Source organism: Coregonus lavaretus, assembly GCF_964263955.1.
Source record: "Coregonus lavaretus genome assembly, contig: HAP1_SCAFFOLD_254, whole genome shotgun sequence".
Classification (NCBI taxonomy): domain Eukaryota; kingdom Metazoa; phylum Chordata; class Actinopteri; order Salmoniformes; family Salmonidae; genus Coregonus; species Coregonus lavaretus.
Window position 1 is genome coordinate 543,901 of NW_028157650.1, and position 14,083 is coordinate 557,983.

Below are 14,083 nucleotides of genomic sequence, written 5' to 3' on the forward strand. Positions count from 1 at the left end.
CTCTTACTGAGAGAAGGAGGTTGTTGGCCAAGATCAGTGCAGTCGTCCTGTCCCCTTTGCAGAAAAGCATCCCCAAAGAACGATGTTTCTACCTCCATGCTTCACGGTTGGGATGGTGTTCTTGGGGTTGTACTCATCCTTCTTCTTCCTCCAAACACGGCGAGTGGAGTTTAGACCAAAAAGCTCTATTTTTGTCTCATCAGACCACATGATCTTCTCCCATTCCTCCTCTGGATCATCCAGATGGTCATTGGCAAACTTCAGACGGGCCTGGACATGTGCTGGCTTGAGCAGGGGGACCTTGCGTGCGCTGCAGGATTTTAATCCATGACGGCGTAGTGTGTTACTAATGGTTTTCTTTGAGACTGTGGTTCCAGCTCTCTTCAGGTCATTGACCAGGTCCTGCCGTGTAGTTCTGGGCTGATCCCTCACCTTCCTCATGATCATTGATGCCCCACGAGGTGAGATCTTGCATGGAGCCCCAGACCGAGGGTGATTGACCGTCATCTTGAACTTCTTCCATTTTCTAATAATTGCGCCAACAGTTGTTGCCTTCTCACCAAGCTGCTTGCCTATTGTCCTGTAGCCCATCCCAGCCTTGTGCAGGTCTACAATTTTATCCCTGATGTCCTTACACAGCTGTCTGGTCTTGGCCTTTGTGGAGAGGTTGGAGTCTGTTTGATTGAGTGTGTGGACAGGTGTCTTTTATACAGGTAACAAGTTCAAACGTGCAGTTAATACAGGTAATGAGTGGAGAACAGGAGGGCTTCTTAAAGAAAAACTAATCGGTCTGTGAGAGCCGGAATTCTTTCTGGTTGGTAGGTGATCAAATACTTATGTCATGCAATAAAATGCAAATGAATTACTTAAAATCATACAATGTGATTTTCTGGATTTTTGTTTTAGATTCCGTCTCTCACAGTTGAAGTGTACCTATGATAAGAATTACAGACCTCTACATGCTTTGTAAGTAGGAAAACCTGCAAAATCGCAAAATCAAATACTTGTTCTCCCCACTGTACTTGAGAAGCTGCCTACTCTTCAAGATGGAGCATATCCTTGGATTTCAAAATTGGAAGAAATTACGGTGGGAACACAGTCTGCCATAGGAGACATTAAGAGACTTTTGGCTAATCTCCTTGGGATTCCAGGTATGGAATACATTTTTCAGAGAGCTGGACTTCATCGATATGTGGGGACTGCGGTGAATGACCCTGAATTGTTGGCTGCAAGTAAAAATCGGCAGTGGAGAGCACTGAAAGATACGTTTCCAACAAATGTGCATCCTGACAACATTCTGATTGACCCACTAGGACAACAAGAAAATCAGAGAGCCTATGTGTCAAGAGTTCATCAAGTGTGGAGAAATATTATGTCAATTTTGAGAGCTAAACTGCAGATGGGACTGCCCTCACCAGTAAGGAGCAAACTGGCAGAGGTGGTTGGACTTGGAAGCATGACAAAAGGTGTCTATACAGATCATATAGCCCATCAAGTGGATCTGTACCGGAAAAAGGAACACAACCAGAAAGAACAGGACCAAGAAACTCTCAGAAAACTCAATCAAATACAACTGGTGGAGAATAAGAAGGAGAAGAAACAAGCTTTGGTTATGCAGAATCAGTGTGCACCAAATCAACAATCACTGCCACAGCTTCAACCGAACCAGTTCCAACCGCAATTGTACCAGCCACCAATAGCGGTACCAGTTGCTTCATATCCACAGCCAGTTTCTGGACAGACACAGAATTGGAGAGGAAGAGGACGAGAAGGCTTAGGAAGAGGAAGAGGAGGAAGATTTAAGCCATACTTCCAGAAGTCTTCAGAAGTGTGTTATAATTGTGGACAGGTTGGTCACTTTGCCCGTGAGTGTAATGGGCCAGGAGGAAACACCAGAGGGAATTTCAGAGGAAGATACAGGGGCCAGTCAAGATCATCTGGAGGACCGGTGAACCCTTATAGGGGCCCGGAGCAAGGATTCTAGGGGTGCCCAGAAGATCCGAAAGGGGGGTGTCAGCTGGTAGCATCAGGACCGGAAAAAGATCCAACAATTGAGGTGAAAGTAAACAACCGACCATTGGAGGTGATGGCGGATAGCGGAGCTGCTTTTACCTGTGTTCAGCCTGAAGATGCTACACATCTCCCTATGTCCAATCAACTAATTAGGACAATCTGATTTGAGGGAGTGAAACAGCTAATTCCGCTTACGGAACCAATTGAGCTCTGCTATGAAAATCAGAAAATTACAATATCCATACTGGTATCAGAACATACACCTATTGCATTGTTGAGAAGAGATGCATTGTGTAAATTGAACTGTACAATAAAATGTACACCAGACGGCTGTCTGGTAGAAGTGCCAAAGGAAAAGGTTAACCAATTGTTGATGACGACAGAGATGGATTCTTCTTCAGTATTCTGGATTGGAAATCTCAGTGAAGATTTTTTGAAGCAGGCTAAGATATGGGAGAAATTCATTGTGGCAAACATGCCAGATGCGAGGCTTCCGGAATATCCATTTCATTGTATGCTCAAGTATTTCAAGAATGCTGCCCAGTCTAACTCAGAGGAATGGTTGAGTCATCAACCAAAGAAAGTTCAACTCAGCTCATGTTGCATAATTTTAGGACCACACGGAGCAGCTATGAAGATAAACACGGACGTTTATCTGGATAAAGAATTTGAGATTGAGAATAGTGTGCCACATGTGACCTTGTTGGTTTCTGAAGGCTATGAGCAGAAGCAAATAGGAGAAATTATGACAGAAGCAGAGAAAGCTGTTTTCGTACCGGTGAAAGAGAATTTGGTGATTTGGAGGAGTGAAGATCAGCGATTTCTCAAAATCATGATTTCGGCTCAAGGAAAAGGAGAGCCACAAGCTGTACGGATGACACATGAATCTATTTGCAGTGCGAAGATGGATTCAGACCCTATGAAAGAGGAGATGTTGCAACAAGTTCCAGAATGTTTGTGGTATCAACACAGTACCGATATTGGACTTGTGAAATCAGCCCAACCGGTGAAAGTTGAACTTCGACCAGGAGCCAGACCTCCTTGGAAGAATCAGTATCCATTGAAAGATGAAGCAATCCAAGGGATCGAACCACAAATTGAAGGACTTTCGAAAGCAGGTGTTTTGAAGACAATAAAAAATCCTCAGAGTAACAATCCTTTGTTGTCTTTGGAGAAGCCATGAGGGGTTGATAGTAGCGCCTCTAGACCTATTAGGTCTGATGATTTAGGAAGCACATGGGTTAGCTCATGTTGCAAGGGGGGAGGGAGGTTAGGAGAAAGATCACAAAGGAGTATGGTTTTTGGGAACCATATTTGCTTTAACAGGTTGACTATGTCATAGGCAGGTGCACAATCTGTCTGAAAAATAATGTTCGCAGGGGTGTGACTGTTTTTCTTGGTTACATTCCTATACCAAGAGGTGCATAATATGTCCAACTAAGCTAAAATATGCTCAGTCGGTTGCTAAGTTCTTGTGTAAAGAAGTGATAAGCAGGTGGGGATTTCCCGATCTAAATATCCTCAGATAGTGGGAAAGAGTTTTGTGGATAAATCAGTGAAATGGATTTAGAAAAAATTGGGGAAAAGTCAGACCAAAACGTTACGGAAACTAGGGTTGAAGTAACTCTAGGAAAGTCAGCTCAGCTTCCATGCCAGTGCACGAGAGAGAACAGTGGTGAAGGGAAATTTAGAGTTCAGTGGGAAGATGGCTATGGCAGGAGTTTAGATCTGTTAGGAGCAGTTGCATTGAGACAGTATGCGTTGCTGAATGATAAGAGAAGACTGAAGATTGGGCGGCAGGTAGCTTAGTGTTTAAGAGCATTGTGCCAGTAACCAAAAGGTTGCTGGTTCTAATCCCCGAGCTGACTAGGGGAAAAATCTGTCGATGTGCCCTTGAGCAAGGCACTTAACCCTAATTGCTCCTGTAAGTCGCTCTGGATAAGAGCGTCTGCTAAATGACTAAAATGTAAAATGATTGAGGGTGATTGCAGTCTCTATGTGTACAATTCCCAGCAGGAGGATCAAGGTGATTATAAATGTATTTTTTATAATCCACAGTTTGAAAGTGAGGGATTAGAGTCGGGACTGAGAGTTAATGTAGTGACACTAGTGGTGATAGATGGAAATACAATTAAAGAGCTCCAAGCAGTAGGGATAATAGATGAATCAACAACAATGACATCAACACTTCAGCCTAATACAACAACAGTGAGAAGCAATTCAACTCTTTCAACATTGACAGTTATTAAAGCTATAAATGTATCACATTTGATTACAATGGCGCCTCAGAAAATCGCTCCAACACCAATTTTAGAAGAAAATACTGTCATTAGGGTTAGGATGGGTGGTACAGCTCATCTTCCTTGTAGATGTGAGAGACGGAGTGGGGTTGGTGACATTCCTCCCACGTGGAGAGATAATTATGGAGAAGAAGTGTTGTTATCAGGACCAGAAGTAGAAGCTGTGCCACATAGTCAAAGGAAGTATATTTTGTACAACGATATGAAGTGGAAGAGGGTTATGAGTGATTGCTCACTTATTTTGCGTAATATTACATGGGAAGATCAGGGAGAATATACGTGTACTTATTTAGAGCCAGCGTTCAAATTTGTTCCGGTTAAGAATGATTGGTTAGAAGGCTATGTAACTCGTAAGGTGACGCTTATGATGGAATATTTAAAGTCTGTTGAAGTTTCCACAGTCACCAAAGGAGTTCAGGAGCAGTATATTACAGTAGCTACTCCAACAATAAATAATACACAGAGGACATCTATAACTTTGCAACTGGACCTAATTAAGAGTGTTAATATCAATTTCAATCAATTTTCAATCAATTTTATTTTATATAGCCCTTCTTACATCAGCTAATATCTCGAAGTGCTGTACAGAAACCCAGCCTAAAACCCCAAACAGCTAGTAATGCAGGTGTAGAAGCACGGTGGCTAGGAAAAACTCCCTAGAAAGGCGAAAACCTAGGAAGAAACCTAGAGAGGAACCAGGCTATGAGGGGTGGCCAGTCCTCTTCTGGCTGTGCCGGGTGGAGATTATAACAGAACCATGCCAAGATGTTCAAAAATGTTCATAAGTGACAAGCATGGTCAAATAATAATCAGGAATAAATCTCAGTTGGCTTTTCATAGTCCCGACGTATGGTCCTAGGGCTCAGGTCTCTCAGTTGGCTTTTCATAGCCGATCATTAAAGAGTTGAAAACAGCAGGTCTGGGACAGGTAGGGGTTTCGTAGCCGCAGGCAGAACAGTTGAAACTGGAATAGCAGCAAGGCCAGGCGGACTGGGGACAGCAAGGTGTCATCATGCCCGTTAGTCCTGACGTATGGTCCTAGGGCTCAGGTTCTCAGAGAGAAAGAGAGAACGAGAGAATTAGAGAGAGCATACTTAAATTCACACAGGACACTGGATAAGACAGGAGAAGTACTCCAGGTATAACCAACTAACCCCAGCCCCCCGACACATAAACTACTGCAGCATAAATACTGGAGGCTGAGACAGGAGCGGTCCGGAGACACTGTGGCCACATCCGAAGAAACCCCCGGACAGGGCCAAACAGGAAGGATATAACCCCACCCACTCCGCCAAAGCACAGCCCCCGCACCACTAGAGGGATATCCCCAACCACCAACTTACAATCCTGAGACAAGGCCGAGTATAGCCCATAGAGGTCTCCACCACAGCACAAACCAAGGGGGGGTCGCCAACCCAGACAGGAAGATCACGTCAGTAACTCAACCCACTCAAGTGACGCACCCCTCCCAGGGACGGCATGAAAGAGCACCAGCAAGCCAGTGACTCAGCCCCTGCAACAGGGTTAGAGGCAGAGAACCCCAGTGGAGAGGGGAACCGGCCCGGCAGAGACAGCAAGGGCTGTTCGTTGCTCCAGCCTTTCCGTTCACCTTCACACTCCTGGGCCAGACTACACTCAATCATATGACCTACTGAAGAGATAAGTCTTCAGTAAAGACTTAAAGGTTGAGACCGAGTCTGCGTCTCTCACATGGGTAGGCAGACTGTTCCATAAAAATGGAGATCTATAGGAGAAAGCCCTGCCTCCCGCTGTTTGCTTAGAAATTCTAGGGACAATTAGGAGGCCTGCGTCTTGTGACCGTAGCGTACGTATTGGTATGTACGGCAGGACCAACTCGGAAAGATAGGTAGGAGCAAGCCCATGTAACGCTTTATAGGTTAACAGTAAAACCTTGAAATCAGCCCTTGCCTTAACAGGAAGCCAGTGTAGGGAAGCTAGCACTGGAGTAATATGATCAAATTTCTTGGTTCTAGTCAGGATTCTAGCAGCCGTATTTAGCACTAACTGAAGTTTATTTAGTGCTTTATCCAGGTAGCCGGAAAATAGAGCATTGCAGTAGTCTAACCTAGAAGTAACAAATGCATGGATTAATTTTTCTGCATCATTTTTGGACAGAAAATTTCTGATTTTTGCAATGTTACGTAGATGGAAAAAAGCTGTCCTTGAAACAGTCTTGATATGTTCGTCAAAAGAGAGATCAGGGTCAAGAGTAACGCCGAGGTCCTTCACAGTTTTATTTGAGACGACTTTACAACCATCAAGATGAATTGTCAGATTTAACAGAAGATCTCTTTGTTTCTTGGGACCTAGAACAAGCATCTCTGTTTTGTCCGAGTTTAAAAGTAAAAAGTTTTCAGCCATCCACTTCCTTATGTTTGAAACACAGGCTTCTAGCGAGGGCAATTTTGGGGCTTCACCATGTTTCATTGAAATGTACAGCTGTGTGTCATCCGCATAGCAGTGAAAGTTAACATTATGTTTTCGAATAACATCCCCAAGAGGTAAAATATATAGTGAAAACAATAGTGGTCCTAAAACGGAACCTTGAGGAACACCGAAATGTACAGTTGATTTGTCGGAGGACAGACCATTCACAGAGACAAACTGATATCTTTCCGACAGGTAGGATCTAAACCAGGCCAGAACTTGTCCGTGTAGACCAATTTGGGTTTCCAGTCTCTCCAAAAGAATGTGGTGATCGATGGTGTCAAAGGCAGCACTAAGGTCTAGTAGCACGAGGACAGATGCAGAGCCTCGGTCTGATGCCATTAAAAGGTAATTTACCACCTTCACAAGTGCAGTCTCAGTGCTATGATGGGGTCTAAAACCAGACTGAAGCATTTCGTATACATTGTTTGTCTTCAGAAAGGCAGTGAGTTGCTAAGCAACAGCTTTTTCTAAAATTTTTGAGAGGAATGGAAGATTCGATATAGGCCGATAGTTTTTTATATTTTCCGGGTCAAGGTTTGGCTTTTTCAAGAGAGGCTTTATCACTGCCACTTTTAGTGAGTTTGGTACACATCCGGTGGATAGAGAGCTGTTTATTATGTTCAACATAGGAGGGCCAAGCACAGGAAGCAGCTCCTTCAGCAGTTTAGTAGGAATAGGATCCAGTATGCAGCTTGAAGGTTTAGAGGCCATGATTATTTTCATCATTGTGTCAAGAGATATAGTACTAAAACACTTAAGTGTCTCTCCCGATCCCAGGCCCTCGCAGAGCTGTGCAGATCCAGGACAGCTAAGCCCTGGAGGAATACGCAGATTCAAAGAGGAGTCCGTAATTTGCTTTCTAATGGTCATGATCTTTTCCTCAAAGAAGTTCATGAATTTATCACTGCTGAAGTGAAAGCCATCCTCTCTTGGGGAATGCTGCTTTTTAGTTAGCTTTGCAACAGTATCAAAAAGAAATTTTGGATTGTTCTTATTTTCCTCAATTAAGTTGGAAAAGTAGGATGATCGAGCAGCAGTGAGGGCTCTTCGGTACTGCACGGTACTGTCTTTCCAAGCTAGTCGGAAGACTTCCAGTTTGGTGTGGCGCCATTTCCGTTCCAATTTCCTGGAAGCTTGCTTCAAAGCTCGGGTATTTTCTGTATACCAGGGAGCTAGTTTCTTATGACAAATGTTTTTCGTTTTTAGGGGTGCAACTGCATCTAGGGTATTGCGCAAGGTTAAATTGAGTTCCTCAGTTAAGTGGTTAACTGATTTTTGTCCTCTGACGTCCTTGGGTAGGCAGAAGGAGTCTGGAAGGGCATCAATTAATTTTTGTGTTGTTTGAGAATTTATAGCACGACTTTTGATGCTCCTTGGTTGGGGTCTGAGCAGATTATTTGTTGCGATTGCAAATGTAATAAAATGGTGGTCCGATAGTCCAGGATTTTGTGGAAAAACATTAAGATCTACAACATTTATTCCATGGGACAAAACTAGGTCCAGAGTATGACTGTGGCAGTGAGTAGGTCCAGAGACATGTTGGACAAAACCCACTGAGTCGATAATGGCTCCGAAAGACTTTTGGAGTGGGTCTGTGGACTTCTCCATGTGAATATTAAAATCACCAAAAATTAGAATATGATCTGCTATGACTACAAGGTCTGATAGGAATTCAGGAAACTCAGAGAGGAACGCTGTATATGGCCCAGGAGGCCTGTAAACAGTAGCTATAAAAAGTGATTGAGTAGGCTGCATAGATTTCATGACTAGAAGCTCAAAAGATGCTTCTAGTCATGAATACATCAACTAACGCAACTATTTTAATAGTAACTTTGAAAGAGATGAATGTTACGACGGCGATAACAAATTTCGGAAATGTGACACAGAAGTCTATGATAAAGATGGAGATTGGTGTAAATGGTAGTAAGGATAGTGTTGAAATAGGAGAACAGATGGTAGCAGAGAATGATGTAGATTGATCTGAAATAGTGCAGAATACTCTCCCGGAGGTACAGGATGAGTTCTTTAATTTTGATGGAACACCAGAAGATATATCTGATCAATACCGCTCGTTTGTCACAAGCTGATGTGGATGCGGTGTTGGAGTCAGGCGCAGGACACAGAAGCTCAGTCAAACAAACTTTACTAGTCAAATATACAATACAAAAATAAACGGGCTTCAAACACTGGAGGCGAGCGATTACGCATACAATGTGTAAAAACACTATCAACAAGAGAACAAAACTCTGACATCAACGAACAGGCGGACAATCACACACAACTGCTAACAAAACAAAAGGAAACTTATAGGTGACCTAATCAATACATAACACAAAACAGGTGCACTAACAAGACAAGACCAAACAAACATCGAGACATCAAGCGGTAGTAGCTAGTACTCCGGGGACGACGAACGCCGAAGCCTGCCCGAGCAAGGAGGAGGAGCAGTCTCGGCGGAATTCGTGACAGTACCCCCCCCTTGACGTGCGGCTCCAGCCGTGCGCTGACCCCGGGCTCGGCGGCGGCCAGGAGGACGCGGAGCAGGGCGCGTGGGATGACTACGGTGGAACTCAGTCAGGAGGGATGGATCTAAAATGTCCCTCCTAGGCACCCAGCACCGTTCCTCCGGGCCGTACCCCTCCCACTCCACCAGATATTGTAGACCCCCATCCGACGTCTCGAATCCACGATGGACCGGACCGAGTACGCCGGAGCCCCCTCGATGTCCAGTGGGGGCGGAGGAGTCTCTCTTATCTCATTGTCCTGGAGTGGACCAGCTACCACCGGCCTGAGGAGAGACACATGGAACGAGGGGTTAATGTGATAATCATTAGGCAGTTGTAACTTGTAGCAAACCTCGTTCAATCTCCTCAGGACTTTGAATGGCCCCACAAACCGCCGACCCAGCTTCCGGCAGGGCAGGCGAAGGGGCAGGTTTCGAGTCGAGAGCCAGACTCGATCTCCAGGGGCGTATACTGGACCCTCACTGCGGTGGAGATCGGCGCTCGCCTTCTGCAGACGGATGGCCCGCTGCAGATGGACGTGTGCAGCGTTCCACGTCTCCTCCGAGCGCCGAAACCACTCATCCACCGCAGGAGCCTCGATCTGGCTCTGATGCCATGGTGCCAGAACCGGCTGATACCCTAACACACACTGGAAAGGGGTCAGGTTAGTAGAGGAGTGGCGAAGAGAGTTCTGAGCCATCTCTGCCCAGGGGATATACCCCGACCGCTCCTCCTGCCGGCCCTGGCAATATGATCTCAGAAACCTACCCACATCCTGGTTCACTCTCTCCACCTGCCCATTACTCTCAGGGTGGAACCCCGAGGTAAGGCTAACCGAGACCCCCAAGCGTTCCATGAACGCCCTCCAGATTCTAGAGGTGAATTGGGGACCCCGATCAGACACTATATCCTCTGGAACCCCGTAGTGCCGGAAGACGTGGGTAAACAAAGCCTCAGCAGTCTGTAGGGCAGTAGGGAGACCCGGCATTGGGATGAGACGACAGGCCTTAGAGAACCGATCCACAACGACCAGAATAGTGGTATTCCCCTGAGAGGGGGGAAGGTCTGTAACAAAGTCCACCAAGAGGTGAGACCACGGCCGTTGTGGAACGGGCAGGGGTTGTAACTTCCCCCTGGGCAGGTGTCTAGGCGCCTTACACTGAGCGCACACCGAGCAGGAGGAGACATAAACCCTCACGTCCCTAGCCAATGTTGGCCACCACTACTTAACACTAAGGCAGTGCACTGTCCGGCTAGTACCTGGATGTCCAGAGGAGGGTGACGTATGAGCCCAATAAATGAGACGATCACGGACCTCGAGCGGCACGTACGTCCGACCCACTGGACACTCTGGGGGAGTAGGGTCGGTGCGTAACGCCCGCTCAATTTCCGTATCGACCTCCCATACCACCGGTGCCACCAGACAAGACTCCGGCAGTATGGGAGTGGGCTCAATGGACCTCTCCTCTGTGTCATACCGCCTGGACAGGGCGTCTGCCTTACCGTTCTGGGACCCTGGGATGTAGGTTATCTTAAACACGAACCGGGTCAGGAACATGTTCCACCTAGCCTGACGAGGGTTCAATCTCCTAGCTGCCCAGATGTACTCCAGGTTACGGTGATCAGTCAGAATGAGAAAAGGGTGTTGAGCCCCCTCAAGCCAATGCCTCCACACCTTTAGAGCTTGAACCACGGCTAACAGCTCCCTGTCCCCTACGTCATAATTACGTTCCGCCGGGCTGAGCTTTTTAGAATAAAAAGCGCAGGGACGGAGCTTAGGAGGCGTGCCTGAGCGTTGCGACAGTACTTCCCCAATCCCGGCCTCTGACGCGTCCACCTCTACCTGGAACGCTAAAGCGGGGTCCGGGTGCGCGAGCACCGGAGCCGAAGTGAACAGGTCCTTCAGTTTACCAAACGCCCTGTCCGCTTCAGCCGACCACTGCAAACGCACCGGGCCCCCCTTCAGCAGGGAAGTATTGGGAGCTGCTACCTGTCCAAAACCCCGGATAAACCTCCGGTAGTAATTGGCAAACCCCAAAATCTGCTGCACCTCTTTAACAGTGGTTGGGGTTTGCCAGTTACGCACGGCTGACACACGGTCAATCTCCATCTTCACCCCTGACGCGGACAACCGATGACCCAAGAAGGAGATGGACTCCTGGAAAAACAGACATTTCTCTGCCTTGACATACAAGTCATGCTCCAACAGCCTACCCAACACTCGGCGCACCTGGGCTACATGCTCAGCTCGTGTAGAAGAGTACACTAGGATGTCGTCAATGTACACTACCACACCCTGCCCATGCAGGTCCCGGAAGATCTCATCCACAAATGATTGGAAGACTGAAGGAGCATTCATTAACCCGTATGGCATGACGAGATACTCATAATGACCTGAGGTGGTACTAAATGCCGTCTTCCATTCATCTCCCTCTCTAATGCGCACCAAGTTATAGGCGCTCCTGAGATCCAGTTTTGTGAAGAAACGCGCTCCGCATAATGATTCAGTCATACTCGCAATCAGAGGAAGAGGGTAACTGTATTTAACAGTGATCTGATTGAGACTACGATAATCAATACACGGGCGCAACCCTCCATCCTTCTTCTTCACAAAAAAGAAACTCGAGGACGCAGGGGATGTGGAGGACCGTATGTATCCTTGTCTCAGGGACTCGGCTATGTATGTCTCCATAGCCGCCGTCTCCTCTTGAGACAGAGGATACACATGGCTCCGCGGGAGTGCCGCACCTGTCTGGAGGTTTATCGCACAATCTCCCTGTCTATGAGGTGGCAATCGCGTCGCCCTAGTCTTGCTGAACACGAGTGCCAAATCCTCATACTCAGGGGGAATGTGCATTGCGGGCACTTGGTTCGGACTCTCCACCGTGGTCGCCCCAACGGAAACACCTAAACATCGCCCAACACACTGGTCAGACCACTCCTTGAGAGCCCTCTGTTGCCACGAAATGGTGGGGTCATGGGTGATTAACCAAGGAAGCCCCAGCACCACGGGATACGCAGGAGAGTCGATCAGGTACAACTGAATGATCTCCTCATGACCCCCCTGCGTCTTCATCTTTAGTGGCGCTGTGACCTCCCTAATCAACCCAGATCCCAACGGGCGGCTATCTAGGGCATGGACAGGGAAGGGTGCATCAACAGGCAGGAGGGGAATCCCTAACTTAATACAACATTTCCGATCAATAAAATTCCCAGCTGCGCCTGAATCGACTAGCGCCTTATGCTGGGAATGAGATGCAACCTGAGGAAATACCACAGGTAGACACAAGTGAACAACAGAGAGCTCTGGGTGAGTGGGGCGCCTACTCACCTGGAATGACTCCCCAGTGCGTGACCTGTTGCCCCAACTCCCTGGAGACCCTCCCCAGCACCTAGCCACAGTGTGTCCTCCACGGCCACAGTTGGTGCAGGGGACGGCCCCCCTCGGGCTCTCTCCTCCTCTCTCTAGCGCCAGCACCCCCGAGCTCCATAGTGCTAGGCTCGGAGATGCTGGGGGATGGAATGGACGGCCCCAACTCGGGACGTCCGCGGGTGGCCAGCAGGGTATCCAGACGGATGGACATGTCCACCAGCTGGTCGAAGGATAGAGTGGTGTCCCTGCAGGCCAGCTCTCGTCGAACGTCCTCACGTAGGCTACACCGATAGTGGTCGATGAGGGCCCTCTCATTCCACCCCGCATCCGCCACTAGAGTCCGGAAATCCAGGGCGAACTCCTGTGCGCTCCTCTTCCCCTGTCGGAGGTGGAACAGACGCTCCCCCGCCGCTTTACCCTCAGGAGGGTGATCGAACACAGCCCTGAAGCGGCGGGAGAACTCCGCGTAGCTGATGGTGGCGGCGTCTATTTCCCTCCATTCGGCGTTGGCCCACTCCAACGCCTTGCCGGAGAGACAGGAGATGAGGGCGGAAACGCTCTCGTATCCCGAGGGCGCCGGGTGTATGGTGGCCAGGTAGAGTTCTACCTGAAGGAGGAACCCCTGACACCCGGCTGCGGTGCCATCATACGCCCTTGGGAGCGAGAGCCGAATCCCACTGGACTCCGGAGCTGGTCTGGTGCGGCTGGCCGATGGTGGTGGTAAGGTAGGAGGAGGTGTGGGCACGCCTCCCCTTTCCCATAGGGTGTTCATCACCTCTTGCATGGCGGAGCCGAGTTGCTGGATCCTGGCGTCCTGGCAGCTGACCCGATCCTCCAGCGACTCGGTCGCCGCCGCTGCTCCTAATGACTCCATAGTAATGGTGTGTGATTCTGTCACAAGCTGATGTGGATGCGGTGTTGGAGTCAGGCGCAGGACACAGAAGCTCAGTCAAACAGACTTTACTAGTCAAATATACAATACAAAAATAAACGGGCCTCAAACACTGGAGGCAAGCGATTACGCATACAGTGCGTAAAAACACTATCAACAAGAGAACAAAACTCTGATATCAACGAACAGGCGGACAATCGCACACAACTGCTAACAAAACTAAAGGAAACTTATAGGTGACCTAATCAATACATAACACAAAACAGGTGCACTAACAAGACAAGACCAAACAAACATCGAGACATCAAGCGGTAGTAGCTAGTACTCCGGGGACGACGAACGCCGAAGCCTGCCCGAGCAAGGAGGAGGAGCAGTCTCGGCGGAATTCGTGACATCGTTAGGGAAGAGAGAAACTAAATGGAAGGCATATGGATTTGATTCTTCTGTTTTGCAAATTAAAGATGGATGGGCAGGTAGGAATCTATGGTTCCAGCAGTTAACTCATTCTGTAAGATCAGTGAGGAATCTTGAGGGTCCATGTCTGTTGAGA